At 36.0% G+C, this 13,884-nt stretch overlaps 1 protein-coding gene across 13 annotated transcripts in view; it reads right to left on the bottom strand.

Moving 5' to 3' along the window:
- The window catches only part of LOC138715318 (serine protease gd-like), a 371,579-nt gene extending 358,098 nt beyond the window's left edge, over positions 1 to 13,481 (bottom strand). The window contains exons 1-2 of one of the 13 annotated variants that reach the window (XM_069848101.1): positions 13,186 to 13,372; positions 9,937 to 10,135 (exon numbers count right to left, since the gene is read on the bottom strand). The gene's annotated coding sequence lies outside the window, so the exon portion shown is untranslated. Of the gene's footprint in view, positions 1 to 9,936; positions 10,136 to 13,185 lie in introns of all 13 variants that reach the window. The other 12 variants (XR_011336240.1, XR_011336237.1, XR_011336236.1 and 9 more) reach the window with 12 other exon arrangements.
- Between the last annotated feature and the right edge of the window lie 403 nt (positions 13,482 to 13,884).

Here is a 13,884-nt window from a genome sequence, read left to right as displayed (position 1 = left end):
TGTATTAACATATGGCAGTGAAACGTGGACCCTCTCCAAGACTCATATGTCAAGATTGAGATCCTTTGAAACCAAAATTCTAAGGAAGATATATGGCCCAATATGTGATAATGGAGAATGGCGAATAAGATACAACTTTGAACTTTACCAACTATATAAGTCCCCTGATGTGGTTACAATCATTAAAATATCAAGATAAAGATGGGCAGGACATGTGCAAAGGATGGCAGATCATGAGATACCCAAGAATGTTATGGGGAATAAATTTGAAGGAAAAAGGAGTGTAGGACGACCAAGACTGCGATGGATGGATGGAGTGTTAGAGGATCTAAAGAAAGTGGGAATTAAAGGATGGTGGTTGGTTGCCAGGGACAGAGATACATGGAAGAGAGTTCTAAGGGAGGCCGAGGCTCAAATTGGGCTGTAGCGATGATGATGATGATGATGATCATACTCCACAGTAGACAAGTTCTTTTCTTTTTGCTTTTCAAAGTCTGTTGTACTTGAATTGAAAACATAAAAATTGTTTTCATTGTCTTCATCGTCTGAACTGACCAAAGGTGTAGCAGAGAACTGCTCAGCTGATTTCACACACATATTCTGTATCCTCTTCTTATCATTTGGTGAGGCAGTGTCAGGTAGCCATCTCATCTTAAATGATGGGTGGAAGCAAGCTGCCAAAATAGCTCAATTAGCTTCTGGGATCAGATCAAGCATCGCTTTAAATCTTGATGAAAATGAACTTATTAGGATTGGAGTTACTTGGAATAGATGGCATAAATTACTAGGTAACAGAATATGTAATCTATTTTTGAGGGAAATTAATGTGGACAAAAGTAATAGCACGTCTTCTCATTTTGCATTAAATCAAGGGCTACGGCAATGGGTTTCAGAACTGCACAATATTCTTCAAGGTACTGAAACTCAACATCTTTGAAGGTTGGCAATCCCAGTTTTTCACATATACTGTTTATATCATGTTTGAATTGCAATTTTTGAGAGACTGAGTCATAAAGAGAATTCCATCGAGTTGGGCAAGGAAACTTTAATGAATATTTCAAGATGTCTGTTATAATTTCTGAGGATTAGAGGAGTCTCCTAGACGCATTCCATAATGTTGAACATTTAGCAAGTGTTGGGAGATGGATTCTTGATGCTGTTGGAGATTTCTTTATGGCATTAAGGTAATCAGTTGTGGCAAGAAAACTAAGTGTATGGGTAGCACATCTGAAATGGGTAGACAAATAATACAAAAGTTCATTCTTCAAATCCAAATCCAAAACTTGAAGGACAAGAAGAAGAAGAAAGTATTTTGAGTATTTGAAATATAAAATACATCAATTTTATGTATATAAGTACAAAATACTTTCGAAAATCCTTACAAATTACAAAATACAAAATACAAATGTATTTCAAATACGTATTTCAAATACTGCCCAGCCCTGCATATAGCAAGATGAAATTATAGAAGATGACAGACTCCATTTCAGTACCGTATTTTTTTTTTTTATTATTATTTCACCCTCTTGTATTTCACTTTTCCCAGTCCTTGTCCATGTATGTTTCTCTTTGGCTGTTGTTCATCTTTTCTTCATTTTGTAATGTTTGATTTTCTAGTTATGAATATTTTTCCTTTGGCATTCTTCATTTGCTTTGTCTTGTTATGTATTTCTTGATATCTTTGTTGCATTGTTGATTTGAAACATACAGATATTGGAGCTATAACATTGCTTATGTTTGCAGGCTGATTCCTTGGGTAGATGGTATTATGTTGCTTGATTGCCTGGCAGTGATGTTTCCTTCATGTCGCAGATTGGTGTGATCATATTTGCAGCAGTGTCCTGGTTACATGATACAGCTAGACACGTAAAGAGTTGCAATGTGAGAAGAAGACAAGGTTGAAAGGGTGAGTGGTTTAGTTAAATAATACAAGTTTTGATAATCCATGTTGAATCTTTCGTACACAACTTTTAACACTTGAATATAAATAATTGATTAAATGGCGATCTTACTCGTGCTAATTATGTAAGCATGTGTGGCTTACAGCTGTTTCGGTGCTACTTGACACCATCCTCAGAGCCTACTGGATTTCGGCGCTATCTCAAATAACAAAAGTTGACAACAAACACACCTTCAAAATATACAGAAAACCAACCACCACCACACACATACACAATACATCTAATCATCCCACAAAACACAAACATGCTGCATTCAGGACAATGGTACACAGATTATTCAACATACCCATGAGCCAACAACACTACAATGAAGAAGTGAACACAATCAAATACATAGCACAAGAAAATGGTTACAACCCAAACATAATAGACAACATCATAAGGACGACAAAACAAAAACTCAACAAACACAAAAACACACAAAACACAACACAAACATAAGAACACAAGAAAGATATCACACTAACATATGAAAACAAAAACACAAACAAGATCGCATCCTCATTCAGAAAACAGAAATACAACATAGCATACAGAACAGAAAACACACTACAAAGACATCTCAACACACAAACACAAACAAATAAATACAACCACACAGGTGTATACAAACTCACATGCAATAGTTACGACAGTTACTACATTGGACAGACAGGCAGATCATTCCAAACTCGATACAAAGAACACATTAAAGCAATAACCAGAGGACACAATACATTTACATATGCCGAACATATAACTAATGCTGACCACACATACAATAACATAAATACAGACATGGAAATCCTACACATACAACCCAAAAACCAAAAACTCAACACACTAGAACAATATGAAATATACAAACACACTAAAACACACCCTAATCAAATTCTCAACACACAGATCAATTTCAGAACACACACACTATTTGAATATCATCACACGAACGCACCCACACAACAGGCAGCGAAGTTGAGATAGCGCCAAGATCCAGTAGGCTCTGAGGATGGTGTCAAGTAGCACCGAAACAGCTGTAAGCCACACATGCTTACATAATTAACACAAGTAAGATCGCCATTTAATCAATTATTTAAATACAAGTTTATTGCATGAAATGTATTAAACTTTATAATTGCATTGTAAATAGCCTACGTGTGTGTGTTTTTTTTTTAATTTCTTATACAGCATGCCCCATTACAAAGTAATATTACATGCATTATATTCTTATTATACTTAGAATTTGTCTCTTAATTTACGTATTATCTTTCGATTTATAGAGAATTGTCTTACTTATGGTCAACAGGCTTTAGATTTAATGTGCTTTGTCGTGTTCTGTTCCTTCGTTCTAATATGTACTCTGTGCAATGTTGTACTATATCTCCGTTGTAATTTTACCAAGTTTCTTATATCTAGCACTATAGTTCCATTATTAATACAGATTAGCTTTATTACTTCATACTAATGATGCACTCATTTCTAAATTCTATTGAAGCACTACATTCCTATTGCTGATACCTTTGTTGTTTTGCTATTACCTACTTATGATTAACTTTCCCTTGATCCATTATTTACTATACTTCGTCCTATTTCTATTATAAATTCTTATTTTATGAATTTAATAGCAATGTCCTTCTTCCTAGAATCTATTATTTACATAGGTCATCATCATCAGTTAGCGCTACAACCCGGGGTGGGTTTTGGCCTCCTTAACAACAGCCTTCCATCTTACTCTGTCCTTTACCATGTTAGTCCATCCTCTCACTCCCATAATTTTAAGATCTTTGGATACCCCATCCATCCACCTTAACTTTGGTCTACCCTTTCTCCTCCTGTTATATAGTCTACCCTTTAACATTTTAATAGGAGTGCATGTTTCAGGCATACTGTTTACATGTCCCAGCCATCTCATAAATTTTACAACATCTTGACCTCCTATCAGGTTAAGAAGTTCATTGTTGGAGCGTATCCTCCATCCTTGATGATCATTGACTGGGCCAAAGATTCTACGCAGAATCTTCCGTTCAAAACTTCTTAAGGAGTTCTCTTCTTTCTTTGTAAATGTCCATGTCTCTGAACCAAAGGTAACTACAGGACGAACTAATGTTTTATAAACTTTAATCTTTGTCATCCTCGATAACAACTGATTTTTAAACAGTGGAAGATTAGCGTAATAAGCCCGATTTCCAGCCTGTATTCTGTCGTTGACACAACCACTCACATCACAGTTATTATTAATAATAACTCCAAGGTATCTGAATTGGGATACACCTTCAAATGTATACTCCTGGATGGCAATATTTATTGACATAGGTCTCATTTCTATTTACAACACTTGTCTTGAGTTTGCTATCCATTCAGTCATTCTTAGAGACTAATATTTTCCTTCACAGTTCCATTTTGTCAGAGGCACACAGCTCAATCAGAAGGCAGTGTGTGTGTGTGTGTGTGTGTGTGTGTGTGTGTGTGTGTGTGTGTGTGTGTGTGTCTAAAGGAATAGAGGAGAAATAATTCTTAACAATAAGAGACATACTGTAAACTGTATAAAAGCTAATTTCATTGTCAGTGATTTTCAGTACGGTATCCAATATGTTACAAGTGTTAATAGCAGGCTCATAGTATTAAATGTTTGACGTCATTAGGCCCAGTATTTTGTAAGGAGAAGGTGTTGCAGGAATAGTTGATGGAGATGCAATGTGTAATGAATAACTTTCAGTATAGTGACTATAACATTACATGAGTGGTGTTATAAGTTTATTAAGGAATGTAGGAACAGGATATATTTTACATCTTGATTACACAACTTTTAATACTGTATCACTTCGGAATATGTATGATAAGACTTTCTTGTGTTAAATTCTAACCTACCTTGTTTACATGTTTCGACCTATTTATGGGTCATCCTCAGAACTGGTCTTGGCGCCTCTTGTTTTGTTTCCTGTGAGGATGTGTTCATGTGGTATAATGCAGAGTCAAAGAGTGTGTGTGTTCTGAAATTGAGTTGTGTGTTGAGAATTTCGTTGGGATGTGTTTCCGTGTGTCTGTATATTTCATATTGTTCTAGTGTGTTTAGTTTCTGGCTTTTTGGTTGGATGTGTAGTATTTCCATTTCTGTGTTGATGTCTCTGTGGGCGTGGTTAGCATTTGTGATGTGTTCTGCACATGTGGAGGTGTTTTGTAATTTTGTTATGGCTGTGATGTGTTCTTTGTAACGTGTTTGAAAAGGTCTGCCTGTCTGTCCTATGTAGAAGTTGTTGCAGGTGTTACATTTGAGTTTGTATATGTTTGTGTGGCTGTAATCCTCACAGGAAAGAAAACAAGAAGCGCCAAGACCAACAACGACCAGTTCTGAGGATGACCCATAAATAGGTCGAAACATGTAAACAAGGTACGTTACAATTTAACACAAGAAAGTCTTATCATATATACGAGGGGGATCCAGGAAATAACGACCGTTTGCGCATACCCGCCGCGCAGCTGACTCCCCTTCCATGTTTGAAGGTCAACTGGCTTCCTTAATATGTGTTCTCATAATGTTGTGAGTACTGGTTCCAACAAGTTGCCATTGTACATTTTGTGTTACTTCAAAATGAACGACGTGATTGATAATCCCGCCGACTGTGAGGTGAGGAGTGTGATTCGATTTTTGAATGCCCGACATTTGAAACCTGCAGAAATTTACCGGCAATTGAAAGAAGTGTATGGTGATACTGTAATGAATGAAAGAAATGTGAGAAAATGGTGCGAAATGTTCAACAATGGGCGAACAAATGTCCACGATGAAACTCGACCCAGACGCCCATCACTCATCACAGAAGACCTGAAGCCTGAAGTGAATGACAGAATCTTGCAAGACAGGCACACATCACTCGACGAATTGCATATTCTTTGCTTGGTGAAAATGTGTCGCAGCATCTTGGCTACCATAAAATCTGTGGAGTTGTGCTTCTTCACGACAATGCCCGCCCGCGCACTGCTGCTTCAACTCGAGAATTGCTGGATCAATTCGGTTGGGAAATCTTTGATCATCCGCCCTATAGTCCAGACCTTGCTCCTAGCGATTTTTACCTTTTCACTAAGCTGAAAGACTTTCTGGGTGGTACGCGTTTTGGAAGTGATGAAGAGTTGAAGAAGACAGTGAACACCTGGCTTAATGAACTGGCGGCAGAGGAGTATAACACGGGAATTCTAAAGCTAGTGAACAGATACGACAAATGTTTAAATGTAGGTGGTGATTATGTAGAGAAGTAAAGGAAACTTCAGTTATGTAACAGACTTTGTTTTTTCAAATAAATATATTTTTTTTAATTATTACAACAAAACGGTCGTTATTTCCTGGATGCCCCTCGTATATTCCGAAGGATATATTTATTTGGGAAGAAAATCATTACCAGACAACATCAGGATTAGGATTTACGTTTACAAGTGACGAGTGATGGAACACACGACAGTCAGTTTTGGGACACATTTTAAATTGTAGATACTTTTTTTGGAAAACATAGTTGATTTATTTTCTTTGTTACAAAGTGTCAGCAGCCATAGTGGAGGAAATTTGTTGAGTGGTATGAAGAGTTCCCTGTTGTGTAAATGACATGGAATTAGAATAAGGTGTAATTTTAGGACCGGACTCGTGTTTACAAATTGAAACATGTTCGGCTATAGTGCTATAAAAGCTGTTTGTAGCACTGTGAGTATGTCTGCTTTTTCAAGACCATGGAGTTGAAGTGAGTATTATGAGAGAAAACAAAACACAGGCATATGGTGCTCGTTACATTGCACGGACATTTATGTGCAAGACTAGCAACAATATTGCAATGAACTAAAAGTAATCAAAATGCAATATATGCATTCTACAGCGATATTATGATGTGATGCGAGAAAATAATGGGTAACTCATTCCAGTCTGCCTAACCATTTCAGCGGTACTTCTATAATACCACAGTTAGTTGCGAAGCTCAATACTTAATAAATATGCATACATAGATGGTTGCTGACCACCAGGATCGCTACTATCGCCTCAGCACAGACCCTTTCCTGCGCAGATGATAATGTATGTTCGGGTTTTCTATTTCAGTGTATGGAGCTCAGTGAAATATTATAACTTTATTGCGTACCATTGCTAAGTTTTATTTAGTGCAATGTGTCCATAAGTTCTGTTTACATCTTATTGCATAATCTGTCGCAGAAATAATTACAAAACTGTGTTATTTTAATGTGAAGAGGATTTTACATGTTAACATAATCTATTCGCATCAACATTTTAAGTTTAAAATGGAAGCTATTTTGAGGTTTAATAAAAAAGAATTTATATTGTGATTTTAATTTAGCACATCTACCTTCCTTAATTGTAGATAGAAAATTTACCATACCACTCCTATGAAATTAGTGTACGTACGATTGTTACTTCGTCTCTTAGGAAATAGATTAATACAATAATTCAGTACGTACTCGGCTGTAGTATTAAAATACAGACAAACTGAATGTGCGTCGTATCATATATGACATTATGCTTAATTATAATGTATAATTGCGAATATAGGAATATAAATAATAACCTATAATTTCCATATGACATAACATAGGCCTACATATGTAATGGCAGAGCATTGGAGACTTTGTAAATCTAGTTGCTCTAGTAACAGCACTGTGAGGTTACCGTATTTCAATATAGTCAAGTGTCCGAAGGCCAATAAGGCAGCACTCATAAAGCGGTGGAACTAGCGCTGAGGTAGTTCTTGCAATTTCTGAAGTGAAAATCGTTGAATTTATAAGAGATTTTTTGTGGAGGTGCAGGTAATCGTATAAGCAAGACATAATAAAAGCCAAAACTAACCAAACCTAACCTGTCACAGATCCATATATGCAAGGAATCTGAGTACAAAGGAACTACCTCTGCGCTAGTTTAGTTTAGCCTACTAACACAGTACATTAATCAGACTTCAGATTGGAGTACCGTAAGAAACGAATAAATACAACTGCCGGGTAGCTCAGTTGGTAGAGCAGCTGACTACGGACTGAAAGGTCCGGGGTTCGATCCCAGGTGGTGACAGGATTTTTTCTCGTTGCCAAACTTTCAGAACGGCCCCGAGGTTCACTCAGCCTCCTATAAAATTGAGTACCGGGTCTTTCCCGGGGGTAAAAGGCGGTCAGAGCGTGGTGCCGACCACACCACCTCATTCTAGTGCCGAGGTCATGGAAAGCATGGGGCTCTACCTCCATGCCCCCCAAGTGCCTTCATGGCATGTTACGGGGATACCTTTACCTTTTACCTTTTTAATAGAGACAAATTGCATTTACAAGTTATCACTTTATGCTTAATTATAATGTATAAATGCGAATATTGAAGTATTGGTACAGTAAACATAACCTATAATTTCAACATATCTAAATATCCGTGCGGTGCAACTGAAAATCATTGAATCGTGCATAAATGAATGCACAAGAATTTCGCAATATTTAATCCAAATAAAGTCAGGTATTACACATACAAACAACATAATTTTCACACCAAAAATAATATTACACCTTAACTTGCAAGTAAATTATATCTGAAGTGTCTCATAATCATTGTTTTAAATTTATTAATGCAATTACACTACATTTTATAGAAATATATGTTACTCTTTATGCATTGCACTAATTTATATGGTTGAAACGCCACCCTCCGTGATCAGGTTACGTGAGTCACATGGTCTGCCTATATTAAATCACGATGGCAATGACACAGTGTATTGTTCCTAGTACTCACAGCGCTCCAAGCAGCTAGCAACTATCGCGAGAAATGCAAAAAATCATCCCAAGCTTCGCAACTGTATATAATAAACTGTGTATAATACGTAACAGTACTAACAATATGTGTTCAATGATTTAGACTTCTCATGCTCAGTCATTGTGGGGCGCAAGCACGCACGCACGCACACACACACACACCTGACATCTTCTGATCAACAACACTCTGAAGTTCTAATCTTTCACAAGTCTCATCTAATTTTTATAGTTTAAAAATACTACGTTTTCTGTTTGATTTTGGATTGTTCACTGAGGCTGTTTCTTTCAGTGAGTTTTGAAATTATTTGGACAGAAGGAACAGGTGTGTTTGGAAACTTTGTACAGAGTTTACGTCTAGTTTTCTTGGTGGGCATTAAAATACATAATAATCACTACACTTTAGGGATGAAGACTTTTGTAACTCGACTTGTGACTACAGTAAATGCCATATGGTGACTGAGGATCTACCCGCACCTCTAACAGCCTGTGCATTGCGGACTGTCAGTAACCCGCCATTTTCTTGGTTCATGTTATAATGTCTCTGTATAATATTTTTTTGTATTGGCAAAGAAAGTTGATAGGTAATATAAAGGAAAGAAAATGTTGATTTAAATTAATTTCTTAATGAAATGTTTACTTCGGGTACACTATGCACAGTTACAGAGTTTAATTTGTTATGTATCCCATTATGCGACAATAGTTCATACTGTGATGAAATGTTTTAATTACACAAGAAAGCTCTTAAGCTTGTTTCCACTTTTGCAACTGTGCAGGAATGATGAGAGGCAAACAACAGTTGCCAGTTAGAATGTCGTTTAGACTTTTGCAACTGTGCAGGAAGAATGAGAGGGAAACAAGAGTTGCCTGTTAGGCAGATATGTGCAAGGCGATAGGCAGGAATAAAATGTGTGTGCATAATCCTGGGGCAAGTATGCACGACTGTTCCACTCTGTGACCAGGAGACATTGGCAACTACCTGCTTCTTCAGCAGCTGAGTTCAGGTATTGCATAGGAGCTGCTGTTTTCATTGTGAATATTTGCATAGTTCCGGTGGAGTTCGATTAGTTTATGGGATATTTTTATAAACCTGTTGACAACAATATGACATTTTGAAGTGTATTAGATACCAGTAAATGCAGGACATCATTTTGGCCATGTTAAAACGCTAGCATAATAATATTCAATGAATGACGTATTTATTGGCCATAAGCTCGTAATGAATACTTACATGTATGTATTATTCGACCAAGGCCAGTGGAGTCCTGCAGCCCAGAACATCACTTGTACTTCTGCGTTCGTATAGCATCATCACGATAGTTCACATCGTTGCTTACGAGATTATACAAGCTGGTGCATAGAGCTTGAAAAACGAGTCTGAAGTGGTTCCCTCGTAATGCCAATTCCGCCGCTCGGAGCGCTGTTCTGCCCTATATATTCATAGCAGAACACTTAAAAGACATTGACATTTGGGACATTTAAAGGACTCATCATTGCTTATTAAATGCTTCGTACAATATTTTATGGACAATAGACGTAATTTGCAAACTTCTACTCCTCAATTATATTACAATAAAAGGCTGTCATTCTTGATATTAAAACATATTACATATAAACTGAGGGACTGTCTGCTCTGTACTTCAGTTCATACACCAAACATTTCCGGAAATAAATTAACTTGACATCTTACATATACGCACTATAGCCTACCCTTTTCACCTAATATTATTAATATTGTTATTAAATAAGATATTGCAACTAATTAAGGTACTGCATTATCTTTAATTTCCTTGAATTCATAATTACGCATTTGCAAGAAGGCCTAACTTTTCCCTCTCTTTTTAAAAAAAATACGGACGTCACAATAACTGAGAAGTATAATTATTGCGCGATTTTTTCTTGCAGTGGTGAAAACATTTCTATAGGCCTACTGATTAATCTATTGAGCATAGTAATAGTAAACGCTGTAGTATTTTAGTGCGTGTACGCCTACTTAGCTCTTGTAAAACGAAATTTTCACTTTCACTTTCAACGAAACACTCACTTATATTCAGTTCTTGTATCTTGCAGTAAATTATCCATTTGTGATCATCTTTCCAATATAACCTCCCATTGAAACGACCACTTAAAATCATGAGCTAGAATTTATTATTTTAAAAACATTTCCACGTACATACTGTGATAATTGTTATGAACCACAATACAAAAGACAACACTGTGAAATTGGATTAATTTACCAAGATCAACATCAATACCGGTAGTATAAAATCACATATAGGCCTAGGCTATATTATTTCATTACTTTATGGTATTAATTAGAAGGATTAATTTTGAAGAATTACAAATATGCTGAAATAATTTATGACACCTCTTATAGAAATGTAAAAATATGTATGTACATTTTGAAACAATGGGTATAGCACCACTTGAAAATATTGAGCAGTAACTTGTAAATTGTTCCATCACGTTGTCTATAGTGTTCATTTATTGTAGCACTTTTAGAACGAACGTGGTTCACATACATAAGAAGAAATGACGATGGAATGAGTCGAACACATACAGTTTTCTTTAATTTTTAGCAAATGATGAAGTTGAATATATACTGTTACTTCATATCCTAACATAAGTAGAGTTGCCACCATAGATGTAACACTTGAAATGAATATAAAATAAATTAATGTATTGGTAATGATACAAGAATAAAAAGAAATTAGGCTAGACATAACCTCACAAAATTACAAACACATGCTAAAACAAAAAAAAAAAAAACAAAAACTTTACGTATCCGTATATAATAAAACTAGATATTCCAGATATAATTTGTTTCACATGATAACCACCTCAGCCTATTTCGGCAGCAGCCATTATTAGTTACAGTTTGAGGTGCATTACCTAATCTCATACTAACCTTGTTAAGTTCTCTAACCTAATTCACTGATAATTACGTAACAATACACAGGTCTAAAATACAGACAAATACACATTAATTACCTAATAAGTAGAGCATGAAGATAATTCATTACTTTTGTCGGTATTTTCTAAAAGAGAAAGGGAAAACAGTAACAACATTATCTTCAATGTTTACATCACGTCATTCACATTTTCATTAGGCCTATATCAGTAATGCCTGGTAAGTGAAACAATGCATGAAATTATTTTACATTTCGGGTCACATCATTCGAGAGTCGGAAAATGCAATTCGCCACTTTTAACATAGCATTGCTTGTTATATGAGAGAACTTTGACATTTACCTTAACCTATAAAGATACGACCTGTTGGTACAGAGTTCTTCACATAGCAAAACACAATTTTCGAATATAACTTAGCTGAACAAACTTCAAATAACACTGTAATATGCTTGGCATATTTATAATATTCGTACTCAATCAGTAATGCACAATTAATCGAACTATTTTCACGATGCACAATGCTTTGTAATGGTAATATTCATCATTTCATAGGGCAGAGAGGCGAACCTAGCGGCAGAAATTGTCATGACTCACAGAGACCTACTTTCGATCGGGCTATGCGCCAGCTTGTGTAATCCCGTAAGCAACGGTTCACATTATGCCCGCGTCTCCACTCGCTTTGGTAGAGTAATATTTTCTCACGTATTTTCAACAGTAGAGGCTGTTGTGAGGAATCCATTGTTGAGATGCTGGAAATGAGGCGAATGCTGTAGCGGAGTTGTAGAATCGTATAATCTGTAAATTGTAGACCTAAATAAAATTATTCAACGAAAATCATTGTTTCAGCGTTTTATTCGTTGCCTGTTGTGGGAAATAAAATAACTCATGTCAGAAAGAAATGAAATTGCCTCCTATTTTCGTACAGTAAAATGATATACTTGGTAGCGTTCACGAATCTGATCGATTAAACCAAAGGAATATAAATTTCATATAGCTTAAAGACGCAGAATCGGAAGCATGACTCAGTTAATTAATAATGCCTCTACCTAGGATAATTAGCGAATCACACATAAATATCTACATCGCACCGCCATTAATATCTGAAAAAGACTAGTATCACTTGATTTATAACTATAAAAGTATTTAATTTTTAATAACAATCGTAAGATTTGTAGATTTTAGTTGCATAGCCGTTACTCGGAAAATTAAAGAAATGGAGATTTAATGTAAGTTATTCTCTACTTTGGAAGTTTCCTAGCACCCGGTACTCGTCACATAAGCTGTGAAGTCAGCGATTGTTGTATAATCATAAAAGATGTATATTTTCCCTGGACCAAAAATATATTACAAACTGACTAGAATCACATCTAGTAACAAACTATTAAAATTCTTTTCAGAAGGGAGCCACTGTGTAAACATAACAACGATCTATGTATCGAGTACATAGTTTATTTACATAACCTCAAAAGGTTTCATTTTCATATCATCAATAATCAATGTGTATCATTAGTGACAAATATACACAATTACCTGTAATATTTCATTTTTAATGAAAATAATGTCAACAAACCTTCTTCAGTTTTACACAACAGAGAATCAGATCTGTAAATTTTATCCATGATAAACATTCGTATTAAGTTTCTGAAGTTTCTAGCAGTGTGGCCAACACGATTCTTAAAAATCCGCTGTGAAGTCGTGCAGAAACCGCTAAATTGGTATATTGTCAACGTAAAATTATATTATTTTGCTGCTGTGAGCGCTAAAAATACCCGCTATATCCATATATCAGCAATACAAATTTCATAAAATTTACCTGCTAAACTAGCGCCGAAAAATGTTAGATCTAGGGGAAAAACCGCTGAATTAGCAACACTGGTTTTTAGTAACCAATATAGAGACAAATGAAGATCGAATAATTTCGAGGGAAAAATTGTTCCGGGGCCGGGTATCGAACCCGGGACCTTTGTTTGAACGTACCAACGCTCTCCCAACTGAGCTACCCGGGAACTCTACCCGATACCGATCCAATTTTTCCCTCTATATCCACAGACCTCAAAGTGGGCTGACAATCGTCAAGCAACCAACATTGAGTGCACACTAACTCTGTGTGACTTAAATTGTGGTTTTCTGTTATGTACAGTGATGTGTATTATGCAAATCAAGCTTTCAGGAATAACTCCCTGTAAAGTTAATTTGAATAATTTCGAGGGAAAAATTTAAGTCACACAGAGTTAGTGTGCACTCAATGTTGGTTGCTTGACGGTTGTCA

This window comes from Periplaneta americana, chromosome 15 (assembly GCF_040183065.1).
Source record: "Periplaneta americana isolate PAMFEO1 chromosome 15, P.americana_PAMFEO1_priV1, whole genome shotgun sequence".
In the NCBI taxonomy this organism is placed as follows: Eukaryota; Metazoa; Arthropoda; class Insecta; order Blattodea; family Blattidae; genus Periplaneta; species Periplaneta americana.
This window is presented reverse-complemented; position numbering and strand designations above follow the sequence as displayed.